General features: G+C 33.8%; 1 long non-coding RNA gene across 1 annotated transcript; it reads left to right on the forward strand.

Moving 5' to 3' along the window:
* The first annotated feature begins 9,860 nt into the window (after window positions 1-9,860).
* On the forward strand, window positions 9,861-15,763 carry LOC141415093 (uncharacterized). Its single transcript, XR_012440118.1, has 3 exons — window positions 9,861-10,112; window positions 12,127-12,277; window positions 13,695-15,763. It is a non-coding gene; the product is annotated as an uncharacterized lncRNA (long non-coding RNA).
* The last annotated feature ends 3,212 nt before the right edge of the window (window positions 15,764-18,975 follow it).

The raw sequence follows: 18,975 nt of genomic DNA on the forward strand, positions 1-18,975 counted from the left end.
AGCAGTGACAATGTAAAATACTTCCAAGCATTGTCAAATGTCCTTTTGAGGACAAAATCCCCTGCAATTGAACAATAATGAAATAAAATGCAATTTGTAATTTGCTAAAATAGATTTTAAACTAAATCATCTCAACACATACTGTAATTATGTAGAAATAATGGATATGTTAATTAGCATGACTGTGGTGGTCATTCAAACATCAAACTCTATTCCTTAAATATACATAATTTTTATGTAACTGAGATTTCCAATAAGATGTTAAAAGATTTTCTAGGAAATATTAGGACTGGTGGTTGAGGGACATTACTATTGGTGCTCATTACTCATAAGTGCTCAAAGACCTTATGTGATACTTACAACTGAAGTCAGTAAAATCCCACAAAAGGAACAATAGCAAAAAAATGTGCCTCTGCACAGCTAAACTCTTGAGTATTGGGAATAAATACATAGCTATGTTTAATCACATAACATATCTTCCAAATCAGAACATTTTTGCATATAAACAGTAATGCTCTGAGTAAATACACCAGGACATGTTGGACTAAGGTATTTGGATAAGGTCCTCTTATCACTTATCTTGTTTGCCACCTGGTGCTTCAGGGTTGTTTCTCTTGGTCTCAGACTTACTATTTCTATATATTTCTATTAATATTCTTATCAACATATTCTTGCCAAATTGAAAGTGACTAAAATTAATATAAAAATTTTAAAAAGTATAAGATATCATTATTGTGCTGTAGTTACAAGAAGAAAAGAAACATGCAAATCAAACCCACTCATTTATAAAGTCATGCCCTTTACTTGTGAGGTTACAGAGCCCTTGATGCCTTTGCAGAAACTTCTAAAGTGCTAAGGAAGGATTCTCTTAGTGGTAGAACCCTAAGCTGCTAACTGAAGATCTGAAGATAGGTCCTGAGTATTCATATTGTACACCTTCCGGTAGCAGCGAGCACCCTGGGTTCAATCCTCAGCACAAAACAGTAAATAAAAGTTTTATGATGTAAAATAAGTATTTTCCATGGATTAGAGCCCTTCCAAGTTTCCAGCACCAGATGGCTCAGTTGGACTAAAGGACTTCTATTCTCCATTATGTCCCAAGACTGAGTGAAGATAGTTGTGCTATCTTGAAGCCTTGAAAAAAAAGGAGTGGACAAAGACTAGAGATGAGAACAGAGGGCAGAAATCCTTGCTATAATTAAGAGATGGCTGTTTTGAAATTTGGACTCAGGACTAGCTATGAGATTCAAGTTTTCTTGTTTTATATATAAATATATACACATATATGTAAATATTTCTTATTCTTATATATGCTTATATATACATATCCCTAATATACAACTTAATTACTGATAAAATAGATTTTGGGATATAAATTAGTATGTATGAGTATATTAAATATAAAAGAATAATGACTTAATAGTTACACTTCATTTTGTATCACACTATTTACATATACCTAATGGACTTAAGCATTTAGATGAAATTTAAATGACATTTGAAATTTTACCTTCTGTAGTGAAATAGAAAGTCAGTTAGAATGCATATCACATAAACAATTCTGAGTAGAGGCAGCTGTGCTCTGGATAGGAACATATAATTTTGGAAAACAAACTCTGAGCTTAATACCTGAACTATATTATAGTAATGAGATCTAAACCTAACACAAACACACAAAGACATAAAATTATTGTTCTTAGTGCAGGAAAGGAGAGAATTCCAGTGGAAGAAATTAAAGTAAAATGCTGCAACCCAGAAAACTATAAAGGAAATAAAACATGAAATAAATATGAGGACCATAAGAAGAATGATGGAGGGGATGAATTCAATTATGATATATTGTAAGAAAATATTGTAAATGTCACAATGCACCCCTAGTGCCACAATAATATGATAAAAAGAAATCTTTGGGATATGGGTTAAATAAAACTCAAGAAAACTTAAAGAAATTTTTAGAAACTTCTGAACCATTTGATGTATATGTGTTGAAACAGATTTCTGTAGGAATGTGGACATGAATGGTGGGTGACTGCTTCAAAAAAGTCATGGTGAGTGCTCGTGAGATGACGTGTACTTTACTATCACTGTTTCATCTGGAAGCTAAAGAACACAATTGAAGCTTCTGAAGACACTGAAATTTAGTCTTGTTTTCTAAAATTACCACAACTTCGAACACTGCTCATTATCATTTTTTAAAAGCTACATTCTATATGATTTCAGGTAATCCAGATGGGTGAATCAACACAGAAATCATTATACTGGCTATTTCCTTTCTAAAAATGCATACAATAAGTGGTCCATTGAATTGAGAAACCAGGAAGGTGCTAGTGAAATTTATGGGGTGCACAGTTTAATGAATGAGTGATTTTTTATACATTTTATAAGAATGATATAAAATTGGAAATTATATTGGTGAAAATCTTATTAGCTTGATTTATACAGTTTCTTTCCTCATATTACAGAAGAGAAATAAAAATCTGTTCTTACAGGAAAACAAAACAATCCATAAATGGAAAGGAATCAAAATGATTTTCCTTCATTTAAAGAAGTTGCAAGACCTAATGATAGATAAGATTATTAAAATCCACTCAAGTAAAAGGTATGATAAAGAATCAAGCCAGGAGTGTTAGATTTTTTTTCTAGTCCTGTCTCTGTTATGAGGCCTTCAGCAAACCACATACTTTTTCGTTTTCTTCTTATCTTTACATTGACTGAATGCTCTCCAAGTGTTCTGAGCTCCAAAACTAAACTATCTCATTCAAAGCTTTATGCTCAATTGGAGCTGAAAATTTCTATGATGCATGAGAAAGTCTAAAAAGGCCATACGCTGAGACAAGTCTCATTTTAAGTTAATAAATATTTTGAAGCAGATAGTTTCAAACAGGAATGAAGTACTGATTCATGGCACAATATGATGGTCCTAAAAAACATATGCTAAGTTAAAGAAATGTCCAGAACTGACAAACCTAAGAAAACAAAGGAGGATGAAAGAGGGAAAGGCAAAGTCTGCCAATGGTTATAAGGTTTCTTTGGAAGGTGATGAAAATATGTTAACGCTCGAATGTGATGATTCCTACAACTCTGAGGAAGGATACACTAAAACATTTGAATTGGGTGGATTGTATACTGTGTGAAATGTATTTTAATAAAGCTTTTAACAAATCAGGCCTAAAGTAAGGCAAATTCAACAGAAGATTAGCAACATGAATTCAGTGTTTATTAATTGAATTCTTATATCAAATTAAGAACAACAAAGCAGATGGTGTCATGCTTAAAGTGATTTCATATTAATATATTTTTACTCATCTTTTACTTTTCCATTTGCCAGCAGTTAGCCGTGCAAGAGAAATTACCTCCTGCCAGCCTAGGTGGGAGATGTGTAGCTGAAAGAAGGCAGGTCACTGAAGCATTGCATGATGGCCTGTGAGTCTATGCACAACCCTTGTTGCAGAAAGCCCAGCTGCAGTATTGTTGTCGAGGCTTGTACTAAGTCTGGAGATGGAGAGGTGTGCAAATCTAGTCCTGTCTTTAATTACAACTCTTTTTTTGTTTTAACAGGTATGTCAAAAATATGGTCATCTGCTATCTGAGGTTGATGCCTCTGGTTTCCACTTAAGGGTTTTCTCTCAGTGGTTTTCCAGTAAAGTAGGCCTGAGAAGTAGAGCCTATCTCAGAAGGCCCCAATCCTACAGATAGTCTCTTAAATTATTTCATCCCAAAATTCTGTGCCTATTATTGTAGATGCTAATCTGTTCATAAGTTCTTATTACTTGGTTGGGAATAGAGTCTTTATTTAGATGTTTGTTGTTTACTTGATTTTTTCATAATTTGTTTAATTTTTGTTTTTGTAGACTATGCCTCCTGGGCTCTGAAGTTACAGGCTTGTGTTTGACTTGAGGTCAGTCTTCTTCTCTGCTTGTCTCAAAAGTCTTCACAATTGTAATAACTTGGACTATCTCTTAATTTCACAACACTAGCATGAATATCCAAAACTCAGACATGTAACTGAGTGGTTACTATTCTTCATCAATAAGATCTGACTTTGTTCAACAATTACAAATAATTTATAGATAGCACTATCTGATAGGTAGGCAAGCTTTGAAAATAGGTTCAGTAATCAAAAAGCTAAATTAGTAAAAGAACTATGATGAACTATAACATTTCAACAACCCAAGGTTGCACCCAGATTGAACTAGGGAATAAATGGTATTTAAAATTATTAAAGTAAGAAAATACATACATATTGTACATTGCTTTGAAAAGGAAGATAAAAGTCATGGTTTGGTAAGTATCATTTTGCAAAATAAGAAAATAATGATTTTAATTAAAATATTAGTGATTTTGCTTCTGTAAGTGGTTGTTACTAAAATTCTATGCGAATGAAAAATACATAAGATAAACTTAGAGAAAAACCATATAGGACCTAATCTATGAACAAATGGTTAAAAATAGTTCCATGGGAAACATTTTTCTAATTTGTATAAAATACGATAAAAAGCCTTTCCAAAAATAGGTATTCTTTACTTTGTAAAGCCAAGTTAAAGAAAAAAATCTGTGAGTGAGATTTACTATTCTAAGTGTAGAGTGTAATTTCTATGGATAGCTTGATGACAACAGACACTTATAAATAAATTCCTGGATGTTCCATCATCCAAGATTTAAAGTCTAGCTGACAGCATTTCGTGTGCGTATGCATCACATCCTGTGTTCCCTTGCCCCAGCTGCAGTTTCGTGGCAGAGTTTTTACCCTGTCATCAGAGTATCGAGCCATCAATGACTAGGATCGTATTTTTGGTTAACCACCTCACAATGACCACATCGATTGAAAATTTAAAACATAACCCTGATAGTTTAAATATTATGGTTTGGGTTAGAGATACAGAAGAATTGGTATGTTCTGGTGGTGACTAATGGCAATGAATTAATAGGGAAATGCTAGTTCATTGTATCAAAAACAGAGAAGCGTTTCAAGTCGCTTTTATGGTTTCTCTAGGAATCAGAATTTACATGCCTGATTGCATAATAATCTCTTCTGAATTGGGAGGGTATGGTAAAGTAAAACACTTTTCAATTTTATGTTAAGAAAAGCCTGGCTTGCGTTCTGAAATTGCTATACTCTGGCTTAGGCTTTAACTGTAACATGAAAATCTAAGTATCTACTAAATTTTATTGAGAGAATCATCTAAATATTATCAAAACCATGTTCTTGATACACAATGAGAGGCATTTTTACTACTTATTTGATATGACCATATGTTTATGCCACTGTTACATAAGTCAAAAGCAACCCTGTAGATAAGTGATTTCAAAACTAATTTTCTATATCCTAAATGATTGCTACCTCCTTTTATATTTTAAAAATTATTAGAACAAATTGATGCATCAATGAATTGGTTCTCCTTTATGTTTTTATGATACTACATGTTTATTGACCATTCTGAGACCTGATGAAATTTCCATTTATTTTGTAACAAATTCTGTGGATTGCTTTCATCCAGAAGTATAGAAAATTTTAATCGATTTCCACTATCTCTTTGTTTTATTGGACATTTATACTTAAATATTAATGCTTATAAGCCCCAAATGAATAGGAAATATAATGTCTGAATAAAAGTAAGAGCACTATGCAAGTTACAGATTATCTCACTTCTAAATCTCTGAAATCTGAAATTACATCTTTTTGAAAGTTGCATATAACTGAAGCACCCCATCAATTCCATCAGAACTTTTCCCTTTGACCTAAAATGTATAACATAAAATATATAGAACTTTGTCTCCGAGCCTTAGTTCTTGTAGGTGCATTTAGTATCTTGAATATAAGAAAGAGGTGGAGAGAGGCAGAAGCTATCATCTGTGCTGGAAGTACTTAAAAAAAAACAAAACCACTCCATCCTCCAGTGTTTATCAACAACATATAGGCCACCTTGTGAGTGCCAACCTTGTAACAAATCTCTATAGGAAAAACAAGTCATTAACAACTGAAAGAAGTTTAGGTTTAAAAAAATCACACCAATTAGTGAGCAGCAAAAGCACTTGTTTAACAAGATGTATTATTTTTCACAAGATATTCTTCTGTATCATACAGTTCTAAAACCAAGTACCTCACAGACCATTAGCAGCATCTGGGAATTTCTTTAAAATGCAGAATCTTGGGTCCTGTCTCTGACTGGTTTGAATCTGTATGTTCTGTACTGTACGTTCTTCAAAGTTTAAGAAGTTCTGAAATCAAGAATCTGATAGCTACTGTGAGATACTGATAGACCCACAACTTCTACCTCACCCAGACTGCAATGAGCCTAAAGTGGTTTATTCACTATTTTAATTTCCTTTTATATTCCAATATTGCTTATTCACTGTTGAACAAATTCTGTGTGTTTAATAAATATTTACATATGTAGAGGACAGCAGTTCTTTCTTCCTGATGTCTTTGAGCCTTAGTTCTTTATGGATACATAGATATACTTAACATTTTTATTAGTATGTAAAGTTGTTCAGGGAGTTTAATTGTGACATCCCTAGTTTAGTTCATTTTTTTCATAACTTTCCATGACTTTTCCTCTTTCCCCTTCCCCTTCTTAAAATGACTTTGACAGATTCCACATTTATAGAGATATAGAAAGTATATCAAGCAAATTCAGCTCCCTTTTCCCTCTTCATTTACACTTTTTCTCCCACTGGTAACTTCCTCCTAATATGACCTGTTTTACATTTCATTATACTTCTCTTTGGGAAGTCTTGCATATTCTATGTTTGAGGGGAAAAATAGCTTTCTCTGGAATTTTAGATTTCAATGTCACTTGAACCGCTGATTGCAGAGAAATTCTTGCCTTCATCCTCTTTCAACTTATACTTTTCTTTTTCTCAGACAGCACTTCAACCCTTTGTCACCATTCTCAGGGTATCTATTTCTATGTTCTTCTTTGCTTTCAGGGCATGGCATTTTTCTTTACTTAACAAGAAAACTGAAGCTATCTGGACACGGTTTTCTTTTTGTCTTGATCAGCCATGCTACTGCAGCAGAATGCCTAGGACTGGGTGATTTATAAAAAACAGTTCTGGAGGCTTGGAAATCAAGAGGAAGACTTTGGCAGGTTATTGTGTGGTGAAGGTCTGGTCTCTGATGGCTTCCAAGAGGGTACCTTTAACACTGTGCTTTAGAGGGGAAGAAAATTCGAGTCCTCCCAAGGCAGAAGAAATGATTTACTTTTTTAAAGCTCCTTTCCAAAGTCTCCCTATACCTACTTATGACGTAGGAGCTCTCATGGCCTAATCACCTCTTAAAGGCCCAACTCTTAATCTATGACATTGGCAACACCTGAATTTGGGAGGGATACAATCAAACCACTGCACTTACCTTCTGTTTTCCTCTTACCTACTCCTGCTTAAAATGTCTGCATATCCACCTTTACGTATTTGCCTCCCCTCTCTATAAAGCTGTGTCTCAATCCTTTCTATACTCTGAGCCACCAGTAATTTGACTTGATAAATTGCTTTTTCCTATCTTAACCACTCTGATTTATTCTCCTCATTACGTATTTGTATATTTTATTTAGATGTAATTGTCATATCATATATAAAATTTATATGTACATACACGTACATTTGAGCCCACCTAATTAAAAATGAGGAAGTAGTAGCTTTCACTTAATCCTTTGCCACCTTCTAGTTTGTACACCACCTTTCTTCTTCATCTCATAGTCAGTCTTCTTGGAACTTCTTGATTCACCTCTTTATTTCCACTTCCTTTTCTCTCATACACTCTTCTCATCTTCACATTCCTCTACAGTAACAAAGGTTATCACTGATAATCTTGCCAAATCTACAAGACACCACAAGACACCTAGCTTCATAATTTGATAGACAATTGTGTTTTACAAGGGAATTTCTTTTTTTTTCCCCAGAATTGTCATTTATTTCTCAGACCCTAAAACTAAGCCATGTCTTTTTTCTACTCTGCAAAACATAGTCAGTATATTTTACATTCTATAAATGCAAAAGCATGTGACATTGCTTTGTCATGTTTTATATAGTTCCTTTGTCTTTAGCTGCAGAATTTAGTCACAATATTATTTTTCAGCCTTACCTGCATAGTTCTTTACTCCCTCAGTCTCAACAGTGCTGCTCAGTTAATTAATTTCTAATTCATGACCAGGAAGTGATTATTTGTGAATGGCCATGAAAGTTTTATTGAATGGCAGATAGTCTGCTGTGAGGAAAACAATTGCTTAGCTGTGAACGTAGTGCATGTAGTAAAGCTCTGATGCTAATTTTCCATCTAAGAGTCACTCAAAACCCTTAGACAAATATGACAAGGCAATTACTATCTATAACGATGTCATTGCTTCTATTAGGATCACCATTCTTAATAGAAAATTTTAGTATTTTTAATTGTCCAAAAGTATTACTAGTAAGATATTCTATTTTAAAGTAGAAACTCATCTTAGAAAACAAGAAGGTAAAAGTAGTCCTGAATACCTAATACTCCCCAAACAGGGCTCACAAAACAGGTAGTATTGTATTTTAAAATACTGAAAATAAAAGGATAGAAAGAGATATTCCATGCACATTTACCAAAAAAAATTGCTATCATTCCGTAGAAAACTCAATATAATTATTAACAATAATATAGCAATTCGTAGTGATGAAAAGATCCATTTTCTATTATATATCAATCTAAATGTGCTTCTACTTAATTGTGGCTTCAGTATACATAAAGAAAATAGAGAAATAAAAGGAGAAATAGAAAAGTAGTCACATTACTTTGAGTAAAATAATCTATAAATACACTATATAAATAGTATATTCTATATGTATATGTATTCTATATACATATATATATATGGAATAAAATGAATCTTTACCTCTCCTGTATACTCTACATAAAATCCATTTTGTTGATAGTGAATGAATGCCTTCAGGACTTTAGAAATAACAAAATATTTTTAAATAAAAGCACAAAAAACTCTAATCTTAAGAGAAAGTAAAGCAGTTTACTAAAATGAAATTAGAAAAACTATTAATCAGTATTGAGCTACAATATAGTTTTCTGCAGTAAAATTTGTATCCAATACTTAATGAGCTCCTTAAAAACTACAGATAGCTCAATTAAAAATGGGTAAACAAATGAATAAGTCTTTCACTAATGGGATTTTTCAAAAAGGTAATAAACATAAGAATGCTCAAACTCCTAAGTTTATCAAGGAAATGACAGTTAAAATAACAATAAGATGACTCTACATTCTCGCAGAATGGCTAATATGAAAAAGCTTGAGAAGACTAAATTTTGATAAAGATGTGGCATTAGTTGGCCGCCCTACACTGCTCAGAATGCAAGTTGATGCAACCATTTTTGGTAAAATTTTGCAATAAGACACCAGATCTAGCAAATCCATTCACGAACAATTACCCAAAATAAGTTCTTACCAAAAGGTTAAAGACCAAAGAATGTGTTTCTCAAAAGAGGACATTTATGCCTTCTGATACATAACCAATGTGGAAATACCATCAATTAGAATTTAGCTGACTCAACTTGAAAAGTCACTCTGAAGAAAAAATGTCCTGTAAGTGTAACAGATGTAGAAAAAGCTCAACTAGAACAAATGCCAGTGAAAAATCATAGAATGAATATTAGCATCTATAGTTCCCTCGTGCCTAATATTTTTCATTCCCACCTCTGAACACTGTTAAACAAGTGTAAGCCTAGACCTTTAATAAGGACCACTGACTAGCAGGAAGAATGCCAGAAAAACATGCTAATGGCTCTTTAAATGCAAGCCTATTTAAGGCCCTATTTAACAGATTAGTCAAACTGGTTTTCTGGCAGTTCCCACATTATTATGACCAAGGTTGTGCCTGTGGAAACAGTCTGTGTTGTAACTTCTCAAAGGAACACATCCTTTACCCAGGCCTCAAAGAATTCCCACAAAGATCCAAGGAATGTGAACTTGCAGCTAACAACAAATCACAAAACCTTCTGCATGCAAACTTGGTCTTGCAGAAATTCCTACTGCAGCCACTAGAAAGGCAGACAGACAGAGCGACAGAGACATCCGTGGTTCAAAATAAAGACTAACAGAAGTCTCTGATTTGTGGAGCCTGCAGCTTTTCTAAAGGTAGGTGATCTGCTACCACCAAGGTAACAGTATTACCAGACAAAAGGGAACTCCTTTGCCAGTCATCAAAATATTTTAAATATTTAATAAAAATGTGATATCCCTCCTGAATCTCAGTTCTACCCAGGTTTACTCCTTTACCACATATGTGGGCCCTGACAAATAACTACTTGGCCTTTCGACATATGGATTAATTTGACTCTTGCTCCAAAAGAATTTGTAACACTTTGGCACATTCCTGAATTTCTTTCCTTCTTTCCTTTCCTACCACTCCTTCCTTCCCTCCATTCCTTCCTTCCTATTTTCTTAAAGTCTCTTATTCACCATTTTTAGCCACTAGGCATGAGAATGGGATCTAACACATTTGATTGATGTGTAACTATGTAACCTTGAAAGGTTCATGTGGTAGGAAGGTTCAGTATTGCTGGCTACTATGTAGTTAGTGATAATAAATCTGAAAAAAAAAAATGAACTGGTCAAATTTAACACATTCCAAATAAAACCAACCAGGAGAACTATTTTTGTTAAAAGGATATTTCTGGGGCTGGTGGAATAGTGGAATGGCTCAAGTAGTAAGGGTGCCTGCCTAGCAAGCATGAGGCCCTGAGCTGAAGACTCAGTGCGACCCTCCCGCAAAAGTTCTCCAGAGAAAAGGCAGGCACCAGTGGCCAGGAGGATCGCGGTTCGAAACCAACCCCTGACAAATGGTTCCTGAGACCCTATCTTAAGAAAAAGAGGGTATTTCCATGACTCCTAAGAAAAAAATGGAAAATGTTTTAAGTATTTATTTAAAATATTCAAGAGCTGTCAATTTGACTACAGCTAATATAATATACCTATATGAATAGCTTTTGAAGGTTGTGAACTGAAACTAATTTTCTGTCATTGAAAGTTACCTTGCCAGTTTATCACTCATTAGATTTGAGTTAGTACTAAAACTATTAAAAATATCAATACATTTAATTGATATCATTTCATTTTTATTTTTTATTTCATTATTTTTATTAAAAAATAAAATCTTATAAATCTCCTGTGAAATTCAGGCTGCATCGGGGCACTTTGTTTTGTTTTGTTTTAGTAAATAATTTGAGCTTTGCCGTGCTTAGTTTAATCAGTCAGATAGTTGGAGATGTAATATTACTGAGGTGAGCATAAAGTATTTTATTTTCTATAATTGGTCTAAGGTAAAAATTATAAAAATACTCCCTTCATAACTTGCTTCTTTATTGCTTGAAAACACCACAAATATCCAGTTTCTACATAGTTCTGATCTGAATATGGGAAAAAATGAATAGAAAGTCCTTGAAAAATGTGATGTCACACACAGTACTGCTCTGAGACAGAAATCTACATCCACATCAGTGGCCAGCTTCTCTCTGCTATGTCTGACCTTGTCTTTCAGCATCCTTTAGCTGCTACACGTGCTCCAAATGGCACTTATATTGAATGACTAACAAAAAAAATATAATGAATACTATTATACACAATGAATATGTGAATTCATCTCTTTTACTGTCATTAACTAGTTGGAAGTTTTAATTCAATTATGGCAAATGCAAACAATCAAAATAATGTCTTATTGTTTCTAAAAAGGAGCTTCTGGTTATCCATTTTAGTTAGATTTTCATGAGATTTTTATTTAGATGACATTTTCAGTCTACTTAGGAATGTTGTTAATTCCAGACTTGCTTGTGTAGAATGCAAGACTAACAACATTCCCAAAACAGAGAAGAAACTTTTCACTCATATGTTATTGTTAAATGAGCAGCAGATGTTACATTTCAGAATTTGCAATCCAGCTAATTACTTACTAGTTCTTCATTCAATAATTCATTTATCAGTAGTTTTCATAATAGAGACCAACAAATATTGATGTATATCTGAGAAGACACTCAAGAATGTCACCTGTAAAAATATGATTGCTATTTCTCTATTTTACCAGGCCAATATTGTGAGATCTTTAATAAATTTTCCCTCTGGGAATAGAGTTAATGTTTTTATTTTGATTAAATAGAGAGAAGAAAACAAGGTTCATGGATTTTCAAAGCTCATCATTTATTTAATCCTTCAAAACACATTTTACTTGGAACAAAAGTCAAATAACCACTATTGAAAAAAGTATTGCATCAAGATGAAGAGACCATGGTGTTCTGCTGCTGCTTTGGGTAAGGATTATTTTCTGATTCAATTGGAGGCTCTGGAGAGTGAGCTATGGTAGACTCATTAAGGAGGATTATAGCAGTCCAACTTGGAAAATGGGGTATAACTCTATTGCCAGCTGGAGATGAAAGATATTTCTAGTTCTTACAGCAATCAAAGTTCAGAAACAGTAAAACAAACAAAAAAAATGTAGCCCTGGTAGACTATTTTGCCACTGGAAACCAGTAGACAAAGTTTCCTTTTACTAGAGAGGCTGCATTTTCTTGGTGGTTTAGCAAATGATTTTCCCTTAATAATTGTTAATACATCAATTTAGTCCAGGGAAAACTTGATCCAGCTGAATTCCATCCATATTTCTATACCCTCTTGGCTTGTATGATAGTAAAGACTTGCAGTCACCAAAGGCCACATATTCAGCTTAAATGTTCCCTTCTCCATATATTCTTATACAATCTACTCTGGGGTTTGATTTTATAGAATTTTATTTTGTTTTTTTTTCCAGCTTCCATCTACTGTGTGCTATTATGTGCTTTCTTGTATCATCTGAATTATTTGTTCCAACATACTTTCCTCATTTATGAACTTCTTAAATAAGGATGCAATGTCCATTTTTTCTTTTAATTATGGAACACATTGCATTTACATAGCCAACAGAAGGTATATCAGCATGGATGGATAAGTGAAGGAGAGAATCTATTCATTTGTGTTCCATCTATCTATACGTGCCAAGAGAGGTTTAGAGACTTGCTATAGATATATATCAATATATCTACCATGGTAGATATATATATTTGATCACTACTTAAATGTATTTATCCTTAGTATATTTGGCTTAAATCAATATTTCAATATTTCACAGGAATGTTTTAGGAAAGTTATTATTTAGGATGCCCATATAAATTAATAGAACAAATAAATTCAAACACTAAGTCATAGATTTAATAAGTTAACATGGGTAAACTACTAGGAAGAGTACCTGCACATAGCAAGTGCTAGATAGGAGCTTACTAAATAGAATAAATCACTGAATGTACTCTGATCTAGAAGAGATAGTCTGCTTAGATTTTTATACACATAATCAAATTGAGAGTTTTGGTTTTCACCATAAATGATCTCGATTATAATCAAGAATAAGAAACACAAATGTAGACTTTTTAATCATGTAAAAATAGCAAATGTAATTTTAATTTATGTTCAATAAATACACATTGGACTGAAATTTTTTAGTGTAAAACAGATCAAATCTGAAGTTTCTACATTAAACTGAAATTTGGTTTGGATTATAGGGCTGTTCAATAAATGTTCTAAGGAAGTAAAATTGGTCCTCCTTATATATCTGTCATTACAGATCATTTTTGTCAACATCTTTTGACTTTTTATCAAATTTTATAAAGATATCTCTTCCACCCTTTCATTTTCTAGACTTTCTTCTGCACTGGAGTTGTCCATTCTTGAATCAAACTAAAGAGCTTCTACACAGCAAGACAAACAGTCACTAGATACAAGAGACAGCCCACAGATTAGGAGAAAATCTTTGCCACCATTCATCCAATAAGGGACTAATATCCAGAATCTACAGGAAACTCAAAAAACTCAACCCCCAAAGAATCAATATCCCAATGAAGAAATGGGCACATCAATTAAACAGAGAATTCTCAAAGGAAGAGGTGCAAATTTCCAGTAAATACATGAAGAAATGTTCCACTTCTCTGGTTATAAAAGAGATGCAGATCAAGACTATACACAGATTTCATTTCACCCCAGTTAGAATGGCCATGTTTAAGGGCAATTATAACAGCAAATGTTGGTGAGGATGCGGGGAAACAGGAACCCTTATAAACTGCTGGTGGGAATGCAAATTAGTACAAACACTATGGAAAGCAGTATGGAGATTCCTTAAAAAACATGAGCTAGAACTGCCCTATGATCCAGTGATACTGTTCCTGGGCATTTACCCAAAGGAATGTAAGACAAGATACAATAGAGACACCTGTACACCAATGTTCATCACAGCACTATTCACAATACCAAGCTATGGAAACAGCCCAGATGCCCTACAACTGATGACTAGATCAAGAAATTGTGGTATATATACACAATGGAGTGTTACTCAGCCATAGAAATAATGACTTGTGGGTTGAAGGTAAATGGATGCAATTGGAGGACATTATTTTACGTGAAGTTAGCCAGGATCTGAAACACAAAAGCCCCACATTTTCTCTCATATGTGGAAAATAGATCCAAAAGATAAACATACACACACAAACAAGCATGATCATATACAAACTCATATGTAGAACATGTTTGTAATAGTGGCACTAGTCTATGGAACTCAGGGAAAGAGGGAAAGGAAAAGAGAAGGATAAAGCATCAGTAATTTTGTAAAACATAACATCTGTGAAGGCAGAGGATATAAAGATGTAAATTGAAAGCTGTTGAAAAAGGGGGGATGGGAAGTAAAGGGATAAGGGAAGGTACTAGAAGGGGTTCAGTGGATCAAAATAAAGTATACCCACAGTGGGATTACATAGAGAAACCCCTTTGAACAACAACTCAAATGAAAAATAAGACTATAAAATAAGTATAGTGGGTATGTGTGTGTGGGTAGTAATGGGAGCGGGGGAGGCTGAGTGAAGGAGATTAAGGTAAGGGTGTATGGTTTATAGACTTCATATATTTATATGAAATAGAACAAAGAAAACTCTTGCAATTGCTTTAAGTGGGGCAGGAAAGGGATTGAGGGGGAGATGGGATGGGGGTGATCTAACCAATGTACAGTCTAAGTCTAATCGGAATTTTCACTATGAATCTCCCCCTGTATAATGAATATATCCTAATTAATTGATAAATAAAAGAACAGAATTACAATGCACGTTGCAAAAAATCAGTAAAGAAGTGTTGCAATGTTCAAGTTGGTGGGATAATTATAAGCCATGAACAAATCAGATGTAAAGAGCAGGACAGATGCCAATAGGACTTGTGTGAATATGTAAGACAGAATGAGAGAAGAAGGCTCATAAATTTGGTCAAGATGAAACCAACTTCGTTAGAGTTGAAATCTATTCTTCAAGTAGAATTAAATCCACAGAGTTAGAGTAGGCTCTACTCAAATATGTACACCTTCAGGAAATAAAAGGCATTTATTTAACACAAAAAAATTCTTGAACACACTCTCTGTGCCAGATTGTGAATGTGTGAATGCAAATTAACATAAAAGAGTCTTTAAGAATCTTACATTATAGCAAGGAAGTTACACATACAAGAACAATAATTATACAAATGGAAGGTGAAATGAGAGAATATGGTAAGGATAATTAAACGTGTTCTAGAAGCCTGATCAATAAGAACATATTTAGGGGTATAACATTTAGGATGAAATCTTACTATCCTCTTTAGTCCAACCCCACTGAAGTCTCTTTAGGTACTTTGTACTGTTTAATATTTATATCTAATTAGATGTTTGCTGTTTAACCTATAGCAATTAATCAGAATGCTTCTTAGTCACCCTATGTGCCCATCCTTCTCCCAACCCTAATTGTTTGTGAAGATCTCTATTGCCATAGTTCTGGAGGATGCTATGCCTGTAGCACAGGCTCTATTACTTCCTTCTAAATTGATTAAAATGCTTGCCATTTTCATGTTTCACCTTTTAGCTTCTAGCTTGGGAAGAGTATGACCTCCTTGTAAGTCCAAGGTGAAACTTTCTACATGAGTCCTACATGTTTGCTCCTGTATTAATCAGAACTTGATTCTAGCAATTACAACAATTTCTGTTACATTTCTCATCTTTCTGTCATTGTTGGCTTCTGTGCTGTTGACTATTCTCCTACTATTGCTGTTAAATTGGATAAACTTCCAATCTGTTTTCTTTCATGGGGTGGCATCTGAAGTAAGCAATCCACATTCCTTCCCTGGTTTTCATTTGTTTGTTATCACGTCATTCAGGAAAAGGCTTGCTATTTGGCCTTTGCTTCTATCCATCAGATGCTTACTATCCAGAAGACCATCAACAGTCTGCGGACCAGGATTTCCAACCCATTTATCTGTCCAGAATCCCAGTCTTTGACCTTCAAGTAGTGTGTGGTACTCAGATATATCTTCTTTTTAAATTATTGTTCTTTTGAGACTCATTTCATCTTGACTTGCACTTTTGGAGATTTTTTTTCCTATTTCATTTTTAGTCAGTATTTTTCTGACACACATCTTAGAAGATCTTCCAGGTAGAAGCAAACTGTAACTTACTACATGATTCAGTGTGTCCTCAGCCTGAGTATATTTAATGTAGTATTTTTATATAGTGCTTAACATGCACCAGATCATACTCCTGATTATTTTCAAACATTAATGTACTCAGTCCTCACAATAACTCTATAAAAGTAAAATACAGAGCAGCTGAGGCACAAGGAAATTAAGTGACTTGTTCAGGCTTATGCAGATAGTGATTTGCTTGACCTTCTGGACTAGAGTCTATAATCTTAAAAATTGTTCTTCGAAACATGACCTTGCTGAGAATCTTTTGCCTCTCTGCATGCTATATATATAAAGGACTTCTTGACCATGGTTCACCAAGCAGGGAGTTCATCAATTTGGATGATGAAACAAAGCATATAAGTAACTTATAGTAAATATTTAGCATTTTATTCAAATATTAATATAAGATACACTGCATCGTGATCTTAGCAATATATTTGACTTTGGCACCATCTAAATACAGATGTCATACATCATAATAGATTTTTCAGATATCCTAAAATATTGCTTAGAACTATCATTATAATGGAATTAGGGCAGTTATTTGACCCATCACTAAATATTGTTTCCTAATATATTAATAAGCAAACATACATATTACTATCTTTAAATTATTTTGATAGATTTGTTTCAAAACAGTTGATCTCTGTTCTCATTTCATAGATTTTATTTCATGCATTTAAAACCATTATCCTGAGAAGGCACACATATGCACACATAGGTTTCATACTTCATGACATGAGAAAAATAACATGGAGTAATTTATCCACATAATTAACTTTCCACACATAATTACACATTAACGCAACTGTCATTACACTTACAACTTTTCTGTCTTTTCTGTCCAGTCTAATTGGGTCTACAATGATACTTAGACACTTTCCTAGAATTTTTCCTTGCCCCATACCCAGAATCATGTTTTCAACATTCAGCTAGACTTTGCTTAATTATGCTACCAATATCTAAAACTCACATAAGAAAATGCGTTATGTGCGCTCATTAATTTTCTTCTGTTTCTAGTGTCCACATAGCTGTGGAGGCATTGTTAGAATAAATACCTTGAATGCATCTTTGATTATCTACTGTTCACATTCAGTTCTAGTCTAGTATTTTTGCTGGTTTTGTTTCTTCCCAATGGATTCCCAATATTTCATGTATTTGCCCCTTTGTTTTTACTCCAGATGTTAACACCCTCATCTTGTCTCATTTCCTGTTTTTCAGTTTTCCAAGCCTTTTCTTCTCCAATGCTGGTTCTCACTACATCCAGAACTGTTATTTTAATGTTATGGAAATAATGGCTCCCGACACATTTTTTTGGTGGTACAGGAGTTAGAACTCAGGGTTTTTTGTTTGCCAGGCAGGTAATCTACCAATTAACCCATCCCTCCAGCCCTTTTTGTGTTAGCTATTTTTGGAATAAGGGCTCATTTTTATGCCCAGTCTGGCTTGGATCATGATCATCCTATTTGTGCTTCCCGTATAGTTGGGATAACAAGTGTGTGTCACCATGCCCAGTTCTTACTGACTGAGATAGTGTCTTGTGAACTTTTTTTGCCCAGCCTTCTTCAAACAGCAATCCTGCTGATTTCTGCTTCTCAAGTTGCTAGGATATAGGCTGAGCTTCTGCACCTGGCCCATTCACATATCTCTTTCTGAACAGTTTTAAATTATAGGATACAACTAAAAATGCATGCTTCCATTATAAAGCAAGTAAAACCCTATATAATCCTACATCCAAGAGATATTTTTATTAACTCTTCTTAAAGGAATTAATGGTTATCTATCTCATAATTTTTAATAAATACACTAAATCTGTGAATGATTTCTTGAATTATTAACTTGGTGTTTCATTACAACAGAATATGCTATAATTTGCATAATTATTATTTCTATTTTTCATATAGATCATTTCCAGTTTGTGCTATTACAAGTAATCACGGTATAAATATCATTTAAAATTATTTCCCCATGATCTCTGCCTATGGAAATCTAGCAAGTTTTAAAGTCCAGCTCGAATGACAGTGTCTTTCACCTTGGCTCTGTCCCCATAAAGTAAATATTTAGTGAACTGTAGAGATTTTATCATGTCTTCACATTTGTTTCTCCATGCATCATGAATGGCACAAAAACCTGTTTCTGGAGCAAAGGTTGTAAATCTGTCAGGGTTCATTGCATATCTTTGCTTTTGAACTCTCACACCCAACACATGAGGTTAAAAAAAAAAAAAAAAAACCCACTGAAGGAAGGCCCAGAAAAAGGCAAAGCTAGTGTTCTCAATTGAAATGATTAAATGATAAATTCCAACTTAATGTACTTATGATGTACAGCAGAATAAAATATCAAAGTAGCTTCAACCTGTTGAGGATAATGGGATTAAACAGTAAAAAAAAAAGGATAAAGTAGATTTTTGCAGTTATCCAGAATATTTGTCATTTATAAAATGCATATATAC

The sequence above is a fragment of the Castor canadensis genome, chromosome 12 (genome assembly GCF_047511655.1).
Source record: "Castor canadensis chromosome 12, mCasCan1.hap1v2, whole genome shotgun sequence".
Lineage (NCBI taxonomy): Eukaryota > Metazoa > Chordata > Mammalia > Rodentia > Castoridae > Castor > Castor canadensis.